This window comes from Cimex lectularius, unplaced genomic scaffold (genome assembly GCF_000648675.2).
Source record: "Cimex lectularius strain Harlan isolate CLEC.00 unplaced genomic scaffold, Clec_2.1 scaffold18, whole genome shotgun sequence".
Taxonomy (NCBI): Eukaryota; Metazoa; Arthropoda; class Insecta; order Hemiptera; family Cimicidae; genus Cimex; species Cimex lectularius.
This window is the reverse complement of record NW_019392764.1, coordinates 2,440,300-2,464,639: the sequence shown is the minus strand read 5'-3', so window position 1 is coordinate 2,464,639 and position 24,340 is coordinate 2,440,300. Positions and strand designations below refer to the sequence as shown.

Sequence of the window (24,340 nt, the reverse complement as noted above, 5' to 3'; positions counted from 1 at the left end):
ATACATAATTTCGTCTTCTTATCCATAATTTTTTAGTCAAAACTACAACATTGAAGGTTGTTACAAATTATATCGAGAAAGAGAGCAAGAGAGTAAATAAGAGGGGTAGAGAGCGAAAATCTATGTATCAAATAGGGAAAAATAGATAAGGATAGTGAGAAAAAGCGTGAGAGGGAGGGAGAGAGAGATAGAGAAATAGGGAGCATGAGAGAGACTTTTTCAAATTTTATGTGCACCTCTCTCTCTCTCACTCCCTCCCACTCACTCAGTCTCTCACCCTCTCTTTCTCTCTCTCTCTCTCTCTCTCTCTCTCTCTCTCTCTCTCTCTCTTCCTTCCTTCCTCCACATTTCTATTGTCAAATTTGTAGTAATTTTTAGTAAAAAAATGATAAAACGTTTTCTTCTTTATAAAGTATACTTGTAAAATAAATTGTAAAAACCAAACCAGTCTACATTATGCATAATGTAAAATGTAACTCATGTTAAGTGTGAGAAAGGTCCAAGAGACCTAACATTGGGTGGAAAAAAAAAATCAATCCCTCTCTCCCGTATGATTATTATGTTTATATTCACTATTTTTCGTGGTCCACTTGACCAATTAATACAATTCAATTAATTAAGGTTTTAAGTTCAGATAAAAAAGTCAGTTTCACGAGCGGGATTCGAACCCACGAACTTCGGCTAGATACGCCGCTACTCTACCACTTGAGCTATCGTGACTTCGATCCACTCGGGCACCAACTTTCCATCTCAACCCCACCTTCGAGATTATGTTTATAATAATTATGTAAAAAAATGAAATTATTCGACTTTGACGTTTCAAGAAATTCATTAGTCAATCGGATTCCACCGGGCGATATATATTTGAGTGTGTTGTTTGCATACAATAAGAGTTATAATCGGAGATTACAATGTAGAACGAATTATGCAACATAATGGATATAATGTATATTATCATGTTGCAAGGTATTTAAATATAAAAAGAATAAACATATTAAACTATTCTAATTTAAATATAACAATTCGTGACAGTTAAAAGGCGGGAATTTAGCAGGTTCACCCTTCTTTCGTCCTAAGCAGCAGCAGTATAAGCAGTAGTAGTTTAGGCCTAATCCGACAGGGCAAGAAAGTCGGTAACGTAGAGGCTTCGTGAGCTAGCGCCTCTGGCGGTCCTTTAGCCCAACTAAAGCGCGCATGCCGCTAGTCATTGATCCGATATAATATATTTGAGGCTATTTGGCCGGCATGTATTATTCATCGGGTTCTTGCTCCGCCTTAATAAGCCCTGGGACAAGTGTAACCCGAAGACACCTCAGTGCCCTTTATGTAACATGCAAAAATAAAGCAGGGGGCCGCCCGTCAGGAATTCGCCAACTTGCTCCTCAAAAGAGGGCCGGCTTAAATTTGCAAGGTAAATCGCGTTTTTTTTTCATCTCAGCCTCCTTATCGGAATGAGTCGATCAGAATAGAGATTCGTTTTGGAACTTTTCGTCCCCTCGCCTCAAGTAGAATATTTAAATTTTTGCCCTTTGTATAGGAGGGGGAATTAAAAATGTAAATTTTGAAACTTTTATCTGGACTTTAAAATGGATACTTTTATAGAACATTTGTAACTAAAGTGCCACTCCAGGGTGTGAAACCCTTTGATAACCTCCATTTGATTGTACAAGTCAAAATTAGGTCTGGGGAATTTTTATTTAGCGGATGACACTTTGGTATTTGGATTAAAAAAAAAAAACGCGATTTGTAAAAAATTGCCTTGAATCACATACGCACACATCGTACTTTTTCTGCTCTTCCCTGGATTCAATTCTGCTCAGACACTGTGCGTTTGGTAGTCATTAATAGCTTATTTTTGATTTTTTATGACTTTCGTAATTAACATTTGATAATATAATTTATGACTTTTTAATTTTTGTCCGCACAATAAAAAAGGATATTTTTGGTGGCTTTACGTTATTAATTCGAACAGGTTAATATATCCTAGTGCATTGATTTTGCAGAAACCTATAGACAATGTGTTATCATTTTTGCAGGGATGACGAAAGAATTTCGGAAAAAGTATATTTTTGGGGGCTTTACGTTATTAATTCGAGCAGGTTAATATATCCTATTGCAGTGATTTTGTAGAAATCTATAGACAATTTGTTATCATTTTTGCAGAGTGTGATGAGGAAAGCATTTCGGAAAAAGTTTAGAAATGTACATATATTTTATATTTTACTCATATTTGGTCAATTTAATTGTTATAGGTCAATCAGAATTGTTGTATCCCTTTGTCTCATAATAATTTATCTGATACAAGTAGATACGCTGTAGAAATAAAAGGCTGGAAATCTCGGTTCACCCCAAATTAATTATTATTGTTTTCCGATTGGGGGAATAGAGCCCCCTAAAAAAATGTATCGCCACCCTTTGGACAACTGGTCGGTAGGATCTGTAATTAAAAGTAGGCCGAAAACGGGCTTTTTAGTCGCCAAATGAAAGGACAATAGCCGCTACATCCATTATTTGCCATCGGAGCGAATAGTCCACGAGCGTTTTCGCGACAATGGGCCTCATTTTAAAATGGACATTGGGATGTAAACAATCCATTAACTGGACTCCGAAACAATTAACAACGGCACTTCTCCCGTTTTAATATATAGCCTCGGGTAGGAAGAGAGTCGGGAGAATCCTTCCTGAGGCCGGGGATTCGAGGGATCTTTCATAAAGATGACCGGAGGAGATAGGAATTCGTGCTGTTGCCGGGAAGAAGGAAGGCACCACTCCCGGGCAATTAAAGAGCACCTACTCAGGCGTTTATAATTACAGTAAACTGAATCCTACCTCTTTTCTATTTAAAACTATCCCAGTTAAACACAAAGTTTGCGATTTGAAGTAAATGCCAAAACATCTTTCAACATGCGTGATTTTTTCGCAACATTGTGACGACAAAACGACGCCAAACAAAACACCGACATCAAACCTAAATTATTTTTCAATTTTACTTTTATTTTCGTATATTTCCATAGCTCAATAGTTTTTATTAAGTTATTATTTTGTGATATTGATTTATTTTCCTTACACCTAAAATGTTTCTTCAATACCATAACAGCACAATTTTACATTAAAAGGTATATTAAAAGACTGATTGCCCTCTTTTTCGTATTTTTAAAGGGACACAATAAGTCCTTCGCCCAATGTATTCCAGGACCGAAGCATGCAAAACAGTTAATCAAGGTGCATAGCAGAAACTAACAATAACTTTTTAAAGTCTAGGACATGTTAGGACTAGAAAGATAGTTGACTGCTGACTGGACATTGCAAATTCCGGAGGCATATGTATAGTTACGGAGCAGCAGAAACCATCCTGTGCAGATGTTGCCTGGAAATGCGCAGGATTAAAGGGTCTCTCGGTAGTCCTTAAAATTATGGGATCTGATAGGTCTTAAGTTTAACGAAGAGCGTAAGGTCCCAAAGAGACTCCTTTTAACCTTGACCATAACCCTACCGGCGTTCTAACTGGTGCATGAGAGCACACAACCTTAGGTTTTTTCTGATTATCCTTTCTCCAACTGTTTTCTATATATCCATTTTCTCCAACAACAAAGAAATTTATAGAATAGCGATTCGTACTTTATTCGGCCTACCTTCTCAAAAGTCCGTCTCAACAACACCAATTCTCGAAACTATCTTACTAGACGTTGTACTGGTTTTCGCTGCTTAAGTCAGGATACGTTCTGTATTTGAGTAGGAAATCCTGTTTTTTTTCCTTTGAAAATCTATTATTCGAAAGCGCAGAATGAAGCATCCTTCTAGTTCTTTATCCTGCATGCTATATCTTTGTACTTTTCACCCACAGACCCCTCGAAAGCTATCTTCTATACCAATTTTTTTTTTTTTTTTTTTTTTTTTTTTTTTATATTGAACTCAATATACACATATCTTTCATAATTGTAACCAGATAAATAATAATTGTTAATTTTAAAATCAGTAATATTATAGTTTCACATATGATGAAGGGGATATATTTTCTTTAAAGGCTCGACCAAGGAACGCAGTGTTTTTCTTTATCTTAATTGTACCGTCTTTCCAAAAAACCTTACATAGTAATTAGTCAAGTGAAGAGCACAAAAATAAATCTATTATTTGAATTTGAAACTGAACTTATTATTAATTTACATGTGTATATGCATATCATTGTAAATAACATAATTGCATTTCGTATCCAGTTGTAAAATAAATAAACAAAAAAAATTAACTTACTTCTTATTATATTAAAAATTTACAGTATCATTTCTATTGTGAGATTTAAGAGTCAGCGAGACATAACTCAAGTAAATAAATCATTAGTTTTCTTTCGAACAATAAATTTAATCGGAATATAAAGGGAAATAATGTAGATAAATAACAGATATCAAGAGAGTGAAGAAGACATATCGAGGCCAAAATAGAAGGTTGAAGAAGAAATATGTGAAATTTTGAAAAAAAATTAAACGATTTCATTGTGGATATTTTTTTTTAAATAAACACACTTTTTGTTATTTTTCTTCGTAAATATGAATTTGTGTTTATGCCAAAGTGAAATATTCAAAGAGGAGTTTAAACGCAATCATTATGATGTCTGAGCTCTTCGATGATTAACACGATTTAAAGTATTGTATCGATAAAATTTATATTTCATCTTTACGATGTACTTAGAATGTATTTGCTGCTGATATAACTGAGTTGAGCATTTTACGTTCAATGTGATAGTCGGTATAATTATTTGTAGTTTTTATAGTTTGTATTATAAAAAAGGCTTTTAAAGTTTACTATTTTTACATGACCTATTGTATTATTTTACTGGTAGATTGGATTTAAAAAATAAAATATTTTATCTAGGTAATGACAAGCTGTTTTTGGGCTATAATAAATACTTGAAAAGTTGAATTTTTGCTATACTAATAAACTTAATTGCCCCAAAGCTAGGAAACCCCTTTGGCTGGAGAGTTCCCCCTAAAATTATTTAGCTCACTTTCTCTTGGTTGATTTTAATTTCTTCGGTATTTAGATTTTTATTATTAAATGATTTATTGTCAAATTTTTACGGTAGTTCGCAACAGCAGAGGTCATCTCAACCTCCGGGGTGCCGGTGGTTTTGAAAAAAGCTCATCTGTAAGTATGTCGAGTTCGACTGCAGGGTCGCTGGATTTGAACCCGGGACTGGTAAAGGAAGATCTTTACCTTAAAGTGATGAGCGACATATCAACGCCTACCGTTGTGGCTACCGTGGCCCGCTATTATTATTGTTATTATTATTACTACTATTATTATTAACATATTAGTGTGTAATTGAGTAAAGTTTAGAATTAATAGCAACATTATTAAATGCCCAATTCCTATTCTTATACCAAAGTTGATCTTACAAAAGCATTGATTCTTCCTTGTACCCTATGGTTAAATTTTTGTATCAGAATACAGTCTTTGACCGAGTTGAGCTTTCAAAAGCATTTTTCCTCTGAGAGTAAAGCATAATTTCTTCGTGGCCCGGTGGGGACTTGGCCATATATCATTCGTGACTCGGCCTCCGTTTGCAACGTTCACGATTTCAAGCACGGATCAATGAAGCCACGGCGCGTTTCTTTGTCCGTTTCTATTCTTAATTTAATGACGGTGACTTCTAAGATTTCCGGGCAGACTTGCCGTACGATCACACGGACCCAATTACACCGGGAACCGGTTCCTAACTGGTCAAAAGCAAGTGTAACCAGACCGCTCTGGATGGTTTGGATTTCAGGATTTCAGAAAGTTGTTAATTATCGTTAGAAATCCTTCCTAGATGCCAGGATAGCTCAAGTGATTAAAGCAGCGGCATATTAAGCGGATGGTCGTGTGTTCAAATACCGCTTGTAGCACTTGCTTTTTCATCTAATCAAGACTTTAGAAAAAAAGAATAATTAATTAAAATACTTAATGCGGTCAAGGGCAACGTCAGGGACGATCATTCGAAACGTCATTAACTATTTACGAGCTGCGTCATTCCATGGAATTCTTGGAAATGATTTCCGTTGGTAAGAAGTTGCCCACAGGGCTTAAGACGTCGGAGGAAGGTCTCTGGGTTATTGCTTGCACACCAATTACAAGTATGTTTGATTTTCTGTCTCTGTCGCACATTCCTTCTTTTTACAAGTTGGGTCTCCTTGCTCGGGCCGAATCGCTGTGGAGGTGTCTCATTGAATTAAAATACAGGGTGCTATTATAAGCCAGTTTTGGCCAATTGACGGATCATGAATACGGCGATGATAAATGAGAAAGCTTCGGGCTATACCAATGCAGATAACTTATGAATTTTCTATCTATAGATTTGAAAAAAAATAAAAATCAAACATTAATCATTTTTCTGTTTATACCCAAATATACAAATTTTAAGTAGAAACACTATTCTAATAAATTATAGTATAGGTTGACCCGTTAAAATTAAATAAAAGCCAACAGGCATCCAAAATAAAGGAAAAAAGACATTTCAGAATGTGATTTTATTTAAATTTAATTTTTGCTACCTATAATACAGAAAACTTTTGCATCATTTAATGTTATAAAAAAGTGTCATGTAAGCTTACAAATAAGAGAATACTATAAACAAAAATCTTATACGCATTCATTTTCCTTTCATTTGAGTTGAAAAGTCGTTTTTTTATTTTATACCAATTGTAATTTCTTAGATGCATTCATTTTCGTTTTATTTGTGTTGAAGAGTCGTTTTTTATTTTATACCAATAGTAATTTCTTATACGCATTCATTTTCGTTTTATTTGTGTTGAGGAGTCGTTTTTTTATTTTATAACAATAGTAATTATGCAAATAATTTTTTTTATACATTCTTTTTATTCAAATATCACCCTGTATATAAGGATTCATCACTGGTATCGTTGTTAACACAACAATCGGTTTGATTGTAATTCCATCTGATGCGTGTTGTTCTAATTTTTTAAAATGACGCGTGAGCAAAATTAGTTGCTGGTAACAGACATTTCCTCCAATCTGGTGTGTTGTTATTATTATTTTTTCCTTGTTGAATTAATGAAAAAAAAGAGTCAAACAATGGACACTGAAATTCAAGCAAATCAATGGGCAGTATTTAAAAAATGTAGGCCGAGTCGAAGTTGCCGTGATAGCGGTTCTGGGTTCGAATGGCAGCACAGCCCGGAGAATTTTATTTGAGATTAATTTGAAAAAAGTATCGGTATCGTGATTTGATACCTCGTCCGCGACACCCAACGGGTATGAAAGGAACTACTTTACTTTTATATGACTATGATTCAATCGACTACGTTTTATGAGATCCTGAGTGAAAGTCATGAATTCATTGAATAACTTGACAAGATTGTAATACTTTACTTTCTTTGAATCTTTTAGGCCCATGGTATGGAATACTTTTCGCCTTCATTTGCAATTAATTGGCATTTAATGCTCCAAATATTTCAGACGGACAGTAACTCTTAATTTTGAAAGATACAATAGTTCTTCTTATGCCTCTAGACAAAATGGGACAAAATGAATAAAAAATAAAAACGCAAAGTTAATGTTGTTAGATATGGTGTTGGATTAGAGAGATGTGTTGTCGGGCGTGAATGGAATTTGCAGTAACAAATGAGACGGATGGTACAGATTAAAAGGACTCATACCCCAAGATACAAGATAGACAAAAATGAAGAGATACTATGCATCCCATTTCTCAACAAAATATATAAGAAGAAACAGTCAACACAACACAGACACATATCAAATTGGGAATTATCTGATAATTAAGTCGTTGTTAGTTCTCTCTGCCTAATTTCGTTGTTTTGACCAATATTGACCGACTTTTTAATAAAAAAAATTGTTCTATGAAACTAATAAATAGTACGATTCAAGCTGACAATAGACAAAAAGGGTCTGAAGTAATATTAAATAAGTATCTTTGTCTTTTCTTTATTTATGATTGACTTTCTAAACTATGCTATTATTAACGTATAAAACCTTCCTGATTTAGACTGTAAGAAGTAATTATAATTAATGTCTGAAACAAAAAAATTGGTATGTCTAAACGCAATATTTTCGGCCAACAGTTGTAAATATACAGTACAACATACAACAAACATACCTACTTTTCAAATTTTGATAAATTAGGAATTTTAAGTTAGCTAGTCGAATGTGAAAATTAAAAAAAAATCAATTTTCGTATTACGGCCGTGTTGTAGAGCAATTTTGCAACGGTTTCCAAGTTTCCAGTAAATCCGTACTCAGTAAAAATAAAAAGTTTCAGCCTCCGTGGCGGTGGAGTCGGTGGCGGCGGTTTTCGTCCCGGGTATAAGTCTATTTGAGAAACTGGTTTTCTAGGACGTTTCTAAATCAACCGACCGTCAACAATGTGGAACGAGAAATAAAAAGGCCGATCCATTGAAGAGTTATGGCGGGATTTAAGGGCGGGGCGACGGGGTCCATGGCCTCCACAATTTAAAACATGTCCTTCCCCCACCGGGTGAATTTTTTCTTTTTTGAAATTCTAACTCGTTTCGATTGTGCAATTTATACATCAAACATAGAAGGGTAAGGAGAAGGGATTATCGCAAAAGTAAGAGGATTGTTTACGTTATGCGACCTGGAACAATACATATTTGGATCCTTATAGTATGCGGTAAAGATAAATGATTTAATCATCAATTTCAAAAAAGCCCCTAGGTACATTCATGAAAAAGTAAACATTCTTATTAACTTAGGGGCGTTAGAACTATAAAACACGGAAGTCTATATGCTCAGTAAACGTTTGTGGTCATGTAGTGTTTCAATTCTCTATGCGGAAGACAAATATTAGTTATGAAATGGAAGAAAAGTTATTTTAAAATAAAGCGATTGATATGTCCAGACATAAGACAGAGTGGGAGGGAGAGAGAGATTGTGAGAGAAAAACTGAGAGAGAGAGAGAGAGAGAGTGAGAGAGAGAGCGATAAGGAGCAATGTTTAGAGATATGTAGATAGAAACAGGAGTGATATAGTGAGTAAAAGAAAGTAAAATGATGGTAAGTGAAAGATATAGATAAATAGAGAGAGATAGAGGGAGCGAGATAGCGAGAGAGAGAAAGAGAGAGAAGGGTATAAAGAAAGAGAGAGGGATCAAGAAAGAGAAAGAGTGAGACATAGAGATGAAGTAGAAAAAAAGAGAGAGAGAAACAGGGATAAAGAAAGCGAGAGAAACAGGAATAAAGCTAGAGAGAGAGAGAGAGAGAGAGAGAGAGATCAAGAAAGAGAAAGAAAGAGACATATAGATATAAAAGAAAGAGAGAGAGAAACAAGGATAAAGCTAGAAGGAGAGAAAGATACAGAGAGAGGGAGAGAGAGTAACGGACAGAGAAACAGAGCGAGAGGGATTGAGAGTGACAGACAGAGAAACAGAGGAGGAGAGAGTGAGAGAAAAGCAAAGAAAGAGAGATTAACCAATTATATTCAACTAAATTATTAATGCAAAACCAATTGAGGCAAGAATAGAAAAAGTTGTCCTAATTTTGTTCGAACACAAATTCTTCATTGGGTTAATAATTCATGAAATTCAAGCCCAATTTTTTTATGTATCTTTGATTGCTCATTTACTTCATGTTTTATGAGCGTTCATTATGCATTAATTAAAAAATTGTATACTTTACAAAATTTGTCAATTGGAACTACAACAGAATTCTTATGAAAAGGTCTGAATGATGACTTCGACGATAACTTATTAAATAATTTACTCTAAACAAATAAAGAAGAACAAGACAATTACTAACGTAAAGGCGCATATTCTTGTGAATCAAAATAGCTAGATAGGTAAAATTTATAATGATGAAGACCAATTTAGGCGCAATCTTAATTTTTTATTTGTTGCTTCTTTCTAATTGAAGATTTATTTTTAATGAAAACACGATTAAATTTTTATAACTGTAATCACCTACCCGGAAGAAAGTGGTTTTGGTAAGTCCCATTTTCCACAAGCCCTTTCACCTTTTTTCCTTTTTACTCAAAGAAAGGAAGATAGGATGACGCACGTATTGTATAAATAATGTATGAGACGACCTGGTGAATGGAATGCCGGGAATGTCCTAGAGAACGGCGAAATGATCAGAGATGAAGAAGAATGGTCGGAGAGAAGAGGAAGACGTGTAAAGGGTTCAGTGTGGAGATAAAAAATAAGAGAGAAGAACAAAAGATAAAAAAAAATATTTAAAAAATAGAACCGTTTGTGGGGAATAATTGAGAGTTTATACTGATCATTTGATACTAAAACATTCTTCTGCATTATCTTTGGCCTGCAGTCAGAAAGAAATTATCCTGACAAAGCACCCTTTCTTAAATACAAGACCTCAACTTTTTTTCATTAACTGTCAACCTATCATTTATAATGATTAATTTATAATCATATTGCGACCGTCGTTCTTGAGATATAAATAAACGATTGAACATAATATAAACCTAAGGAAAAGTAAGATTCATGTAGATAGAATTTTATACAAGAATATCAACACAACACCAAACTAATATAATAATTAAGTAATAATAATAATAATTAAAGAGGTATACTAGTCATTTTGCATTATTCTCACGATGAGCAATGTTTCCCAAACTTAAGGATAACTTTGTTCAAAAATGATTATTCGGAGATCGTGAGATGCGGTCTGGTGAGACGTAGGTATAAGAAAAACATTTTCTTTATCGTGCCAATGTTTCGATCTTTCTTGAGATCATCTTCAGGGCTCAAAGTGTTTGTTTTACGTGTAGATGTGTCATTCTTGTGAATCGTGTTGAATGTTTGTTCCAACATTTAAACAAATATCATAATTAATCTATTGAATTAATGTATCTCATTGACGAAATGCAAGTAGAAATCCCCGAAGATGTGTAACCAAAAAACATTAAAAGTTAATTTTGGATGCCACAAGGCTTGGAAATGTAAAGTTTAACGAACCATGTCGGAAGGTGTTTTACGTTAGCTTAACAGCATTGAAATATACAGGGTATGCAGTGAACGTCAATCCTTCACAAGTTTATTGTACATATCAAATGGGATTAAAAAGACCATATTGACAATATTCTGATGCTTCACTTTTCGCGATAATTCAAACATTTCACAACTTTATTCTATAAAATCTCTCGTATCCCTTGAAGCGTTAAGTGTATGTAAATTTGATTACCTCAATAGAAAGAAATTGGAAGCCCCATGAGATTCATTTGTATGTATTGTAATTCTAAGCTAGCAAAACACAAAACACTACAAGAATTTGTCAGGAAAATGTGACAAGAAGGTGGAATTAAATTAACTTAATTTAATTTTTAGAAGCTGTTTGTTTTTTATTCTTATTTTCTCATTCTTTTAACTTACAGTACTTTCGTTGTTTTCAATGGAAGTTTCAAAATATAATGACTATTTTTTGGAACTGTTTGTAGCAGAAACATCAAAGTTTTAGCAATTAACTGCTAATTGGTGTTTACTGACCTTTGAGAAATTAAGTACATGCGTTTTTCTGTTCATATGGGCAACTTTACTGTAAGCGCCATACCTGTCAATAATTACAGAAATCAAGAAAATCTTACTGAAACTTTCGAAAATAAATTTTGGCAACTCGTCAATGTTTATCTTCTATGTAATTGTATATATGGTTTGCTTAAGATTAAAATAAAAAACATAAATGAATGTCAAAGTCTTTAATGCTTGATTCATTACTCCAGTTAAATTTAAGTAGGGTAGTATTAACATTTGGGAGATACTGTGGAATTTAAGGAAAAAAGTTGTGAAAGACAGAAATAATATGAAAAGTGAACTATCTCGGATACAATTAAGATTCAGATATTGAACATTAAGGATTATTTACTCCAATTTGACACGTAAGATAACCTCCGGAAGTATTGACATTTCTTCACGGGACACCCTGTATATTTTAAATCTGGACCAACCCTCTATTCGCGACAATATTCCAGATAAATGTACATAAACATTAATTTAATATGTCTTATTTGAATAAAATAGTGTCATTTATTGTTATTTTATAATCAAATGTCCTACCTTTTCTCAAACTTCGAGTTATTTAATTAAATCATGTTAACACAGGAGTAATCACAACACAAAACGGTAATAAAAATCCATGACCGAAATGGCAAATTTACTGCCTTTTCGAGCTCACGACTGACCGCAAAAGTACAAGAAAAAAACGTGCCCCCTTCTCCCCATGGCGAAAAACTTAAACAGCCCCCTCCTGTTCAGAGGAGAGTTATGGGCGACTGCAAGGGGGTTGAAACCCTCTTGAAGAGGGTATGACAGGCCTGAATCATGGCCGCACTCTTTCCTGACGTCACAAAATAATGGCTTCTGGTGAAAATTTCTTTTGTTAACAGTGCTTTTTTCCTTCTTTATGCTATACTCACCTCTGGTCTGACATAAAAAAAAATTCTGTTACAGTCAACAATTTGAGAATAGAAAAATTAAACTCGAGTCCATATACCACCAGTCGAAAAACTTGACATAAAATACGTTGTCTTAAAAGAGATGAAGTTCAAATAATAAATCTGTTTTCGGCCTGGTTGAAATCTCAGCATTGCCAAATTTTGAAGTAATCCTGCATGGTCCAATTTCAACCGAACAAGTTTATGACAAATATTTCTTGAACAAACTTTTTTTAAATTCAATTAATTATTTTTTTTATGGAAGTTCTTGAGATGTAAAAGCGTCACGAGCGGGATTCGAACCCACGACCTTCGGCTCAATACGCCGCTGCTCTAACCACTTGAGCTAGCGCGACTTCGCGACATTCATTTTTTCATCTCAACCATGACCTTACAAAAAAGAATGATTAATTGATCTAATTAATATGGTCAATTAGAACACTAAATATAAACGGATTTTTATTAATATCATTATATAGAATCATCATTGTAACTCCAAACAAAAGAGTTAATTAATCGTTTTCATTAAAATAATTTAAATAATATGGTCAGTTGTAATTCTGCGGTTTTTAGGAGATATCAAAAGTTTTTGTAGATTTAAAAGAGAATATTTTTATTGCTCAATCGTTTGTTATTTATAAATTATCATTTAACAATTAAAAATTTAACAAAAGGATACGATTAAAATTGAAAATTGCGTTTTCACCTCCAGAAAATATATATTTTGTGAGGATATGAAGATCCTTATAGGTTGTTAGTGTTTGAAAAATTGCCACTTGTAAACTTTTCAATAAAAAAGTTATTACGTATTTACATATGTTTATTAAGCATGAGTAAATATTAACATAATGGGCGATAATTTTGAATCACAATTATAGCTTGGCCGGTGTAACAGTTAATAGTCTAATTTTGTAACGACGGCATATATCTCTCTGGGCGTTGCAATTTAACCTAGAGCAGAGTTTATCAAGTGAGATAAGCAAATGTGAATCGCAGTGTCCGATGACCGACAAATCAACCTGTTGTTTTGTCAGTGTGCTGTTTTACCTGTGTCGACTCGGATAATAAGCAAGGGTTGTTGGTGGTAGACGATGGTTACGTAACGGACACCTGCTGAACACGGTCCATTTTAAATTGATTAGTTCTCACAAGCGCTTATTTCGGGAAAATTGGATTGGATGGTACGGGAACAAGGGGTGGTGTCCTTACACGGGACTTGACATGTTCAACTGACATCGACTACCACTGAAATATATTTTTTAACAGCCCAAAGCAGAAGGGAATCCAATGCTATATATTTGAAAAATCATTATATTAAAAACTTCTTTGGATACAACAATTAGCCAATGATGCAAGAATAAAAATATTCCCTGCTTGAAACAGACAAAACTCTAAGCAAAAAGCCAAAGGTTTTTATCTAAAACAATCTGAGTCACGAAACATACCAACACATACTTGACACCCATCATCAACTTGGAACAACAAATAAATCTTCAAAATGAAAGAAGAATTAATCACTCAGACAACTGTCCGGTGATCCGATGTAAATCCTCAAAATTTGTTGAACATGATACTCGATACTCAACTTAATTATTGCTTTTGGACAATTAACTTTGTTAGACTATATAACCATTATTATACAGGAGGACATAATGTCCAACAACGTTATAACTGACAAAAGATCGAACCAATTTATAATAAATTTTTGATACCATTATCCGCAATTCGAACCCAGAACCGCTAGCGAGGAAAAAAAAAGAGTCGAACGCCGTGGCCACAGCGGTCCTATATTTATTTTGATATTTGTTTAATATTATTCTTCTCTGAAAGTTGACGCGATAACAACAAAAACTCCAAAGTAGAGTTAGTTGTACAGTATATAAATAAGTGCAAAATATCTATCTATCCATCTTACGGTTACTTGACAAACGGTCATAAAGTTGACTTTATAACGTTATCCTAAAACTAATATGGACTGACCAGCAAAAGGTGTTTGATTCAGCCGATTCCTTAAAGAGTCGATGTATCAGAAAAATCCGAAACTCTCCATTGTAATTATTGAATGAATTCTCTCGAAAAAAGGTAAATACTTCCTTCGTTCATGCAGAGATTCGATCCAGTTATCGTAAATTCTATGAAATCACAAATCGCTAAACTCCCTAACCACTCGGCCACCGACGCCACTGACTATGTAAAGATTATTTTCTTTTCTTGCTAAGATAATATTATGTCTCTCCCATAGTCTGAAGTCCCATTTAGTCTGAACTACTGCCTATTGAGATTTCTCCGTGTGGCCTGCGTGATTATAACCGACGGCATTTCGGCATTTTCTTCAGTGTTATGGCTGTGATTTCTGTGAAGTGTTTAAAAAAAAGATAAAAAAAACTTCATCCAGCTCAAACCAGGAAGAAGGCGAAATGATCGATAGCGACCAATTTATTTCGCCTTCAAGTTAAATATTTAGAATTGATAAATATACAGGGGAGATTATACATAATAAACCAACTGATATGGTGAACGTATAGTGTTTTTAGAAATATAGGTTACAAGTACCTCAAAAAATTCGTTGTATAAAACTGGTAGAACTTAACTTAAACTTAAATTCTTATCCGGGGTTCTCAAGTGGATTTAAGTTTAGTTCAAACACGGGGCATTCACGTGATAACTGTCGGCAATTAATTTAAGGGGACGTGAGGTAATTTTCGAGAGCTGAAATTATGAATTTATGACCGGGTTTGGTTTGGTTTCGTGATTTTTCCCCTGTTCCGGCAAAAGATTTTCACGGAATGCACTTAAATAGGCCGGTTCGGACTGGGGTCCCTTTGGCGATTAGTGGTCGGACCTGCTGTATGACCTTTGGACGAATTCAGGTCCACGATCCCTAAAAAACGCACAAAAAAAAAAAAAGGACCGTCACCTTGAGGGCCAATCATACACCATTGTCCCTTTAACGGTACATTACAATGCAGGCAACCACGTAAGCTTTCAAGCTTTTTTTGCCGGCGGGGTTGGTTTTTTTTTAAGGTCTTGTTCGGGATTGATTGATTTAGGGCCATCGCTAATTGTCCCCTTTTTCTGGGGTAAAAATAGAAAGAGTCTAACGATCGCCCCGCTGGACAATAATTGACTTCGACGAGATTTATAGCGGAGCAACTTCCTAATTGATAGTGTGTTCTATCGAGAAAAATTCTTGCCTAATTTTTTCCATTTACATTTTTTTGAGCTCAAATAGACTATTGAGTAAATTTAGAGCCTTATTTACAATTAAAAAATTAATTAAAATTGCAAAACTTGTTTTCTGCATTTCCTCATGTATATAAAATAATCGGCAAGTTATCAAGAAAACGAACAATTTTATTTTTGGTTTAATAAAAAAACATATTAATAGTAAATATATATAACTAATAAAATAAATAATTTAAAATAAAAGTTTAAATGTTAACTAATGTTTACCTTAACTCTAACCATTTCACTGATTAATGTCCTAATAACTCTACAATTTTTAAATTTGCTACACAACGTTTGCTTAAAAACATATGTTCATCCAAATATAAATTCAACTTATATTATCAGAACTCCTCCAGAAATTCACCGAGAACCATTACGTAATTATGATTTAGTTAAAAAATTATTATTAAAAAATAAATTTAAAAAAAATTTGTAAACTTTGTCGTAAACCTAAAATGTGTTAAGACAACAATTACAATTATAGCAAGTCTGCTGGAGTGGTTACACCAGACTCCGGAGTTATAGTAGTAAAAAATTGCGGTAAAAACTGCAATAATACGGATAAAAGCATTTAAAAAAGTGTGGTTTATTAAGGAATGGAAGAACTTACAAAAATGAGTTGAAAGTTTATAAATAGATGAGAGTAAGTGATTAGTGTCTGATCATTCTGATCTGCCTATCCTAGCCATTACGACCTGTCGGATACTTTAGGCTGTCGCCATCATTAGTTTTCAATAATTAATTTTTGAAAACCCAACAATGAAAATGCAACAAGCCGAAAAGCATTTGACAGGCCAAAATGTTAGGAAAGGACCGAATCTTGCCCACTCACGTCTCACAGTTGAAACAGCCGTCAATGTCTTGTCGGATAATAAGTAAAATGACAAGGCATTTGTAATTGTAAAATGACAAAATTACTCCCCCCATCATAAGGGGAACAAGGAGAGCTTAACCCTCTTGCGGTATACCAAATTTCCCAAAACGTAGAAATTGGGGCAAAAATACGGATTTGGACTCCGGAGGCATATGTATTGACTCATACCACAGAGGCAATAACAAACGTGCAAAGACCTATGCAGGCTGAGCTTCCTATTCACGGGAGAGGAAAAGCCAAGACTTAAAGCCACATGGGATCCCTCAACAAAGCTCTGGGCTCTGTAAAAAGTCTTAACCTTAACGAAGAGTTCTAGACAATGAAGATGGTTGCACCATAGACCAATACTGGTCGTGGTTGGAAAGGTAGGAAATTGTCTGTCTCCTAGTAACTAAACCTAAACCTAGCAGCACACTATCCTATTGGTTATTGTTGACATCATTTGCAATTTTGCGAAATTAATTTGTGTACAAAATTTCTTTAAAGTGGATGTTGGTCTGTTGTACTTGCACTGGGTCACTTACTGGGTCCGCCTACGCTCGCTGGTCCAACACATAATTCATTTCTATTTTCGAAGTAATGCAAATTAAAAATCAGTGATAGTATTTTAATGCTGGAAAGGGTGTTTATTGGTAGTCTTTCGTTTTGTGGACAAATTAGCAACAGTTAATTATTAGGGAAAACGGTCATATATGATTTTTATAAGGATGAATATATATATTACATCTTTTGAAAAATAATATTAAATTAATTCATCTCCTAATTGAATCACAGCATGTTTAACAGTTTGTAAATTTGGTTTGGTTTGATTTAAATTACTATCATTAAATAATACTATCATAAAATTAGCTTATTTAAATGTTTGGTAATTTGTAAACAGCTCGGATCCGAGTAACTACTTGCACACTGTATCTGTGGGAAATGGGCCGTTAAATCATTTCATTTCATTTCGATTTAAATGTAAATCGTAAATGGCCGATTATTATAATGTATTGATTGTTAATTTCACCTTGTAAAACCTAAGTTTTTTCTTTTTCAGGTTCCTGAATCCCGAACAGGAATTCACGACATGCCAGTACGTATTTCAAAGAAAAGGGATGACAAACGAGGGATAAGATCGCGTGCTTGTAGGTACAATTTATAAAATTAGATATAATAAGGATGCCCGCTGCGAGCTAATATACAGCCGAGGGAAAAATTTTTGGGGGTGGGTGCCGAATGTTGTAAACGATAGCCGTGGTAAAGTAACGACGTGAGACTTTGCGTGTTAAAAGGTAATTTCATTTTATAGCGGTTGTCTATGAGAATATCGGCGTATTTAATTACCATAGAACAGCGTTAAGAAATAATAGTAAATCATCATTTCGATTTGTGTCTACGCTTTGCCAAAATGTATTTTAACGGAATCAGTTATTAACTCGAGGAAATTTGGCACTATTCGACCCCTCTATGGCTGGGATCCCGTGTTTATTTATACTTGCAACACTCAAAAGGAAAGCGGAAGAGCATTCGTTCTCGCGCCTTCACGGCTATTTACCTCTGTTTTAATACGAACCCTTCTGTTCTTGGCAGTGTTAGACGTACAGGGCTGCCTAGCCAGACCGGGGTAAAGTAAACATTATAAATCAGTCGTGTATTACTCCCTGGGCCGACTGGTGTAATGAAACATTCCCGGGGTGTCACCAGATCCCGTAAATATATGGGGATTTATCGCTTTTATGCCCTTACATCTTCTTATCAATGCCCAACATCCGCGCTATCGAACCCCACGCTAGACAACCCTCAGCAATCCCCGACCGAACTTCAAATATTATCGCTAACGTTTGAAAAGGGGTGTTCGACTGAACAAGATTAAACTATAATTCATGCTGCATTGCTATATTCTCAAGATTTGTTTATTCCTTGGTCTTACCTTCATGTAGATTTATTCTGAAATCCTTCCTCCACCTTATACAGAAAATGTCTATAATCAAAGATACAGTCTTGAGAAGAGTTGCCATACAATTTAAGCATTCCCTTTTACATATGTTATACACACAATTTCTCTTTATAGAATACAATTAATATTCCGTTATTGTATTGTAATAAAAAAAAAGCGAGTCATTGATCTAATATTCTTCATCATTATCACACAAAAATTTAAAATTACACTGGATCCAAAAATAATGAAAAATAAATTAATAGAATTGGTAAATGACGTGACAAAAGTGATCAATAAGTGTAAAAAATCAGACATGTTTTTAAAAGAAATTAAACTGACAAGGTATAAAACAACACCACAGCTTTTCGATTTAAGATTCATCTAGAAAGTAATGGTGCAGTTGGATTATGGACAACAATAAAAAAGCTGGTGTTGTTTTGTTGCTCGCACTGAAATTTCAATTATCTCGAGTTTCATTATTTTGGGGAGTTTTTTTCACAGATATAAAATAATAATGAGGTCTCTTAAGAAAACTTTTCCTTATCTGTAAGCAATAATGTATAGAACTATTTTCGTTATGAAAACCACAAATTTGCACTTATTGGGTTGTTCTTAAGAGGAACTTTTCTTCTCGAAACATATAATGATAATAACACATAATATGTTTACATTTTTGGCTCAAATCATTAAATAGTGAAATATGTGATAATAAAATAGAACAGGTTTTTGTAATTTAACAAAGGCTAATATACTTCATAGCGCGACAACACCTCACACGAATGGAATCTTGGTGTAAAAAGGAAAGAATAAAATTTAGCACAGGTTCACCCACATAATTTCAATCTCTGCCGAAAGCTCCCTCCTCCAGTTGATATCAATAATATCCCACTCCTAATTGTGGACAAGGTGCCTAGGGTTCGTTGAAAGCCAACACACCCTCCAGAGCTGACTTACCTCTTGCAAGTTAAGAGGGTGCCTTCAATTTAGTGAAGCAGATACTGGAAGTGAGTTCAGCCAAAGTCTCTAATACCCGCCTCATCAAACTGTCCAATCCACTATCTTAAAAAAACTCATTGATGATCCATTTTATGTGTGCACTAAACTACCCATACCGATCTAAATGTTCGTGCTGTAAAATCTTACAGCCTTACCAACTACCATAAATCCTAAATTGTAACTCACCCCGACGATTTTCATCAAACCCTCCTCGCCAGTGACAGTGACAGACAGACAAGTCTTAATGAAATAGACAATATTGTAGGATCATTGGAGTACTACCGGGATATATGTATATTGAGCAATACGGTGAGACAGACTAGGATGATCGATGATCATCGAATTTTATTTCAAATAAATAGACAACATTGATTTTTTTATTGCGACGAATAGAAAATTATTTATAAAAACAATTACGTCAAACTTGGCGTGGTAGTTTTTATCATCGGTTTAGAAAAATAACTACGAATATTCTAGAACGAAATAACAATAACAACTTCATTTTGAAAAATGTCTTGAAATGATACGAAAACATCAGTCAATAAGTAGAAGATAAAAAATATATAAATAAACAGCAATAGATCAGAACATCGCTTGGCAAAGGCCTAAGTTCATTTTGCAAATATTTGTATTTTTTTTATTATTAGCCGAGGAATCAGCAAGGGTAGGAAAAGTGTTTAGATGTGACATTGTACATATTTCATGTTGTTCGGCACTCTTAGAGCCATCTTCAGAATATATTATCGCGCTCGCTCTTTTTTAGTGTGTATATGTGAAAAGAAGAATCATGAAAATTTGTTGTTTTTATTGTTCTTTAAATTTAGTTCAATTTTGAAAGAGGGAAGCTCATTAACACGCTTTGTACTTCTTTTGTACTTGTATTTGTATTTATCACAAGTTAAGATCATTGTAAATTTTATGTTACAATTAGACCTTACATATACTCATCACGTTTAGCTAGCTATGAATAGTTATAAATATACTTAAAATTTCCTTACTAAATGCTACAAATCATAAATGCTGATTTTAAGTACCAGCATTTATTCCTTTCGTTCTGAATAAAATAATAACAATTTTAAACATTCTGTCTTGAGAACTCATGATTTATGCTACTTAGCTACTGTTTAAAAATAAATTAAATGGATGTATGCATAAATTGCCTTAAGTAATTACCAAACTAAACTCCTGGACGTAAACAAAATTCAATTTTTATAGTAATACTAAAAAAATTAAATGATTGGTTTTAAAAATGTTTAAAAAGAGAAAACAATTTTAAAGAGGAAGTATGATTATTTGGATTTCTTTCAAAGGATAAATCATTGAGTCAAAAGTATTTCTACAATATTCAACGTTAATTTAATATTTTATTTATTACTATAATAGTTCGATTTTTTAAAAACTATGTTTCACATACATCTTCCTGATTTGACTTCGCTTATTTTTGGCTAAACATCATTCGTATTTTTTATTTTAACAGGATTTTTGCTTGTTTTAACTGTCCTGCCAGATTTCCCCGTGCTGCGGGTCAAGAAGAGGCGAGAAACAAGAGGCCCGCACTCGATCCGCAACAGTTGCACGAAATAGCCGCAGGTAATCCGGCTGAAAGCAAAGGCCGTAATTGTGGAACCGCAGATGCTGCGGAATGAGGCGTGGGCAAGGCAAATCTGCGGATTAAGTAATTAACGCGGAAACGACGATCTGTATCTGGTGAGCCTGTAGGAAGGGACGGTCGAATTATGTCCGCTCGGACGCCTCTGTGCCACCGTCGATTAATTATTCATAAAGACAACCTCAAGTGCAACAAATTTATTTTTCAATACCTTCTTCACCTACCTTTTTTTATTTTTCAACAAAGAAAATGGTTTTCCTCAACTAGAAAGTTTTTAATTATTGTACTGAGGAATAGTGATTGTTTGGTTTATATTTTTTTCACACTCAGCGAATTGCGATTTATTCATATCGGATAGAGTTTATCTCCACAACAAACCAACCTCAATTTATAAAAAATAACCCATTAATTATTGATTGATATAAAAATACGGTGACTTGTGAACACTGCTCATAAATATTTTGAATCAGTCGACGGAGATAATTCCTCGATTAATTGGTGACAATTAAGAACTGTTTCTTCCAAAATTACATTACATTTTGAACACTTCCTCTGGGCTAATAGAAAATAATATTAAATCTTAATGATAATACTTAAAATTCTCATTAAACCGCTTGGACCGGCTTGTAATTTCGGTTCACTACTTCGCAAGACAATGCATGTGCATTTTTCCGTTCTAATACATCAATGGAGAGAATTATACAAATTTTTCTTCCCTCCACTCAGATGAGATTATTTACATAAGAGAATAAAAATTATAAGAAGACTTTTAAACACAACACTCATTAATTTTTGAAGTTCATTCATTTCTTATTATTCGTTATTCAACCCATTAAAAATGTGCTTACAGTACATGCAATTCGTTGTAAATCGCACTTTGCTGCGTGTTTCAATAAAAGGAAAACTTCGATTACAAAATTTAAATTTATGCTGGCCCTGGGGGCAAAACTGGATAAGTATAAAAAACTCACCCTGTCAGGGTTGTACATTTTAAGGCTTAGACCCTCTGTGGTACAAATTCAATATTTGTAAAAAAATGTGTTTTCATTGTCCTCATATTTCATGAAATTCATATAACACCCGATCTGGAAAATTATTCTCATTCTGTCTAGCCTAAAGTATACGCAATTATCCGATTTTTCCAAAATTTGACGTATCCACTTTTGTTCCGAGTGTGTAGAATTGATAATAAAAGTCGGTTAATATTGCAAGATTATTTAATAATAAATATTGTTAATGTTTTAGGCACTGTAAGATTTTTCCCACTTGCTGAGAATTTGTTGATATATTTCCAGAAATGTAGTAGGGTCTTCATTATTTTTGAGCAAGCTTTTACAAGTTAGGAATAAAAGTTATAGCTTTATTATATTCCATTGTAAATTATATTTTTTATTAAAAGTGATCACACATAAAAATAACTAATACTAGTAAACTAATTTAGTGTTTTGTTTTAGTCACTACGGGTACCTAATGAGAAGTAAATCCTCACGATTTTGTTATTGGTCGGTTTCTATTCGTCCGGCTAGAAAAATCTTTTCCGCTGAATATGTTTATATCATTAAAACAAACCTAGTTTCAAATTTGAAATTTAGCATAAGCATTTCTTAAAGGATAAAAGCTCATAGCTAAAAGGATAAAAGCGAAGCACAACCAGAAACGCTCTCTCTCTCTCTCTCTCTCTCTCTCTCTCTCACACACACACACACACACACACACACACACACACACACACAATTTTATAAACTTCATGTTAGAAAAACACTGTTTGATTAAAAAAAATCTATTACGTTTTCCCTTAATAGCGGTAATGAAATCTACTATCTAGTTTCGGTAGAACTAAATTTACACAAATCTTGCACAAATTTAGGCTGTATGATCAGTAGATATATTATTTTTATATGTATAATGATGTTGTTTATATAAATTAGGTTTTAAGTTTATTTTACTATTAATTATCGTTTATCTCACAGAATTTGATTTTTAACAAACCCGGATATTGAGAAAGGATTGAATTTTGTCCTATTTCAAATTTTATGTTTAAAAAATTATTGCTAAATAAGTACTTGTTATCGGTCTCACCGGAGTAAAACGCTGGCAGGCCGAAAAGATCGATATATGAAAAATATCCAAAGGGACACTTGGCACCACCACCTTGCTGAAGATTGCGCGAGAGACTGAGAGCGAGAGGCAGCCCCTCTCGCCGACTGCAGATATCCCTCAACCGCGGCTAGATAATGGCCGACTTGATTTGGTGGAGTAGGAGACGAAGAGGCAGCAATAGTTAGCGAGGGGGGCAGCTGAGTGGTTCCTGTTGGAGTAGGGGGATTTTTTCGGGGGGCCACCCTCGTCGCAAAGGGTTGCAACCCTTCGACGGGGGGCATACATGGACGATTGTTCCGCAATGAGGGAGAACGACCGGATTGATCTATCGCGTTGTTATTATTTATCTCCTCTGCGGGGTGGATGGAAGCTGGAAGATTTACTGGACGGGTCAGGTGGACCCCCGTGGCGTCTAAAATTTGGCGAAGGTGAAGAGAGAAAATGTAGCCGCTGGGGACGTGCACTCTCACGTCCTTTCCAAAACTATCTGAGGTTTTGCATGCTTACAGACACTAGACTAACGTTTTCTCGGAAAAAAGAAATCCTTAGCAACAAATTCACTTCACGGATGCACGGATCTTCGATCTTATCAACACACAAAAATTACCAATTTGAAATAATTTCATGCAAATATTCCACCTTCTTCACGGCTTTCAATAAAGCCGGATATGATATTTTATCTGCAGGTGATAACTTGCGGTTTAGAGGCTCCGATCTTTCTGGTTTCCTTAACATTGTATTTCGGTTCTCCAGTAAGGGGAATGACGAAGAAGCCGAAACGCGCCATACAGTTCAAAATAGGGAGGATAAAAAGTCTAAAACGACCTGAAATGACCAAGCGAAATATTAAGCCTTGTTAAAAATTGACTGCTAACAATCCTGCGTGTTTTATTAATTAGCTTCTGAGTAGCAATTTGAGCTTTGTACTTCCTGTATTTAAACTCTTTGTTCTTGGTAAAAATTACAATTTTTTACATGGATTGCTATTTAACATATTGTCTGAAATAGTTGTCGGCTTAGCCGGAGGTACGTATAACATCTTTCAGTAGGGCTAAAAGTTTAAAGACCCCAATGAAATTATTTACCGTAAAAATTTCTTTAATGTGCAAACAGGAAAATTTGGTATTTTTTAATATAAAAAATATCTTTTCGTGTTTGGAAAAGAAAAATATGTATCTTTGAAGAGTTGAAAGTTAAGTCA

General features: G+C 34.3%; 1 protein-coding gene and 1 long non-coding RNA gene across 4 annotated transcripts in view; one reads left to right on the top strand and one right to left on the bottom strand.

Annotated features, from left to right (window-relative positions):
- The window catches only part of LOC106661388, a 139,828-nt gene that overhangs the window by 21,671 nt on the left and 93,817 nt on the right, over positions 1-24,340 (top strand). The window contains exon 2 of the long non-coding RNA XR_001339712.2: positions 17,553-17,588. This is a non-coding gene — a long non-coding RNA (uncharacterized LOC106661388). The remainder of the gene's footprint in view (positions 1-17,552; positions 17,589-24,340) is intronic.
- Positions 1-24,340, bottom strand: part of LOC106661387 (homeotic protein antennapedia-like) — a 294,613-nt gene that overhangs the window by 194,437 nt on the left and 75,836 nt on the right. Inside the window, exon 1 of one of the 3 annotated variants that reach the window (XM_014384726.2) lies at positions 23,119-23,226. The exons of the other annotated variants lie outside the window; for them this stretch is intronic. The gene's annotated coding sequence lies outside the window, so the exon portion shown is untranslated. Of the gene's footprint in view, positions 1-23,118; positions 23,227-24,340 lie in introns of those variants that run through there. 3 annotated transcript variants of the gene reach the window in all.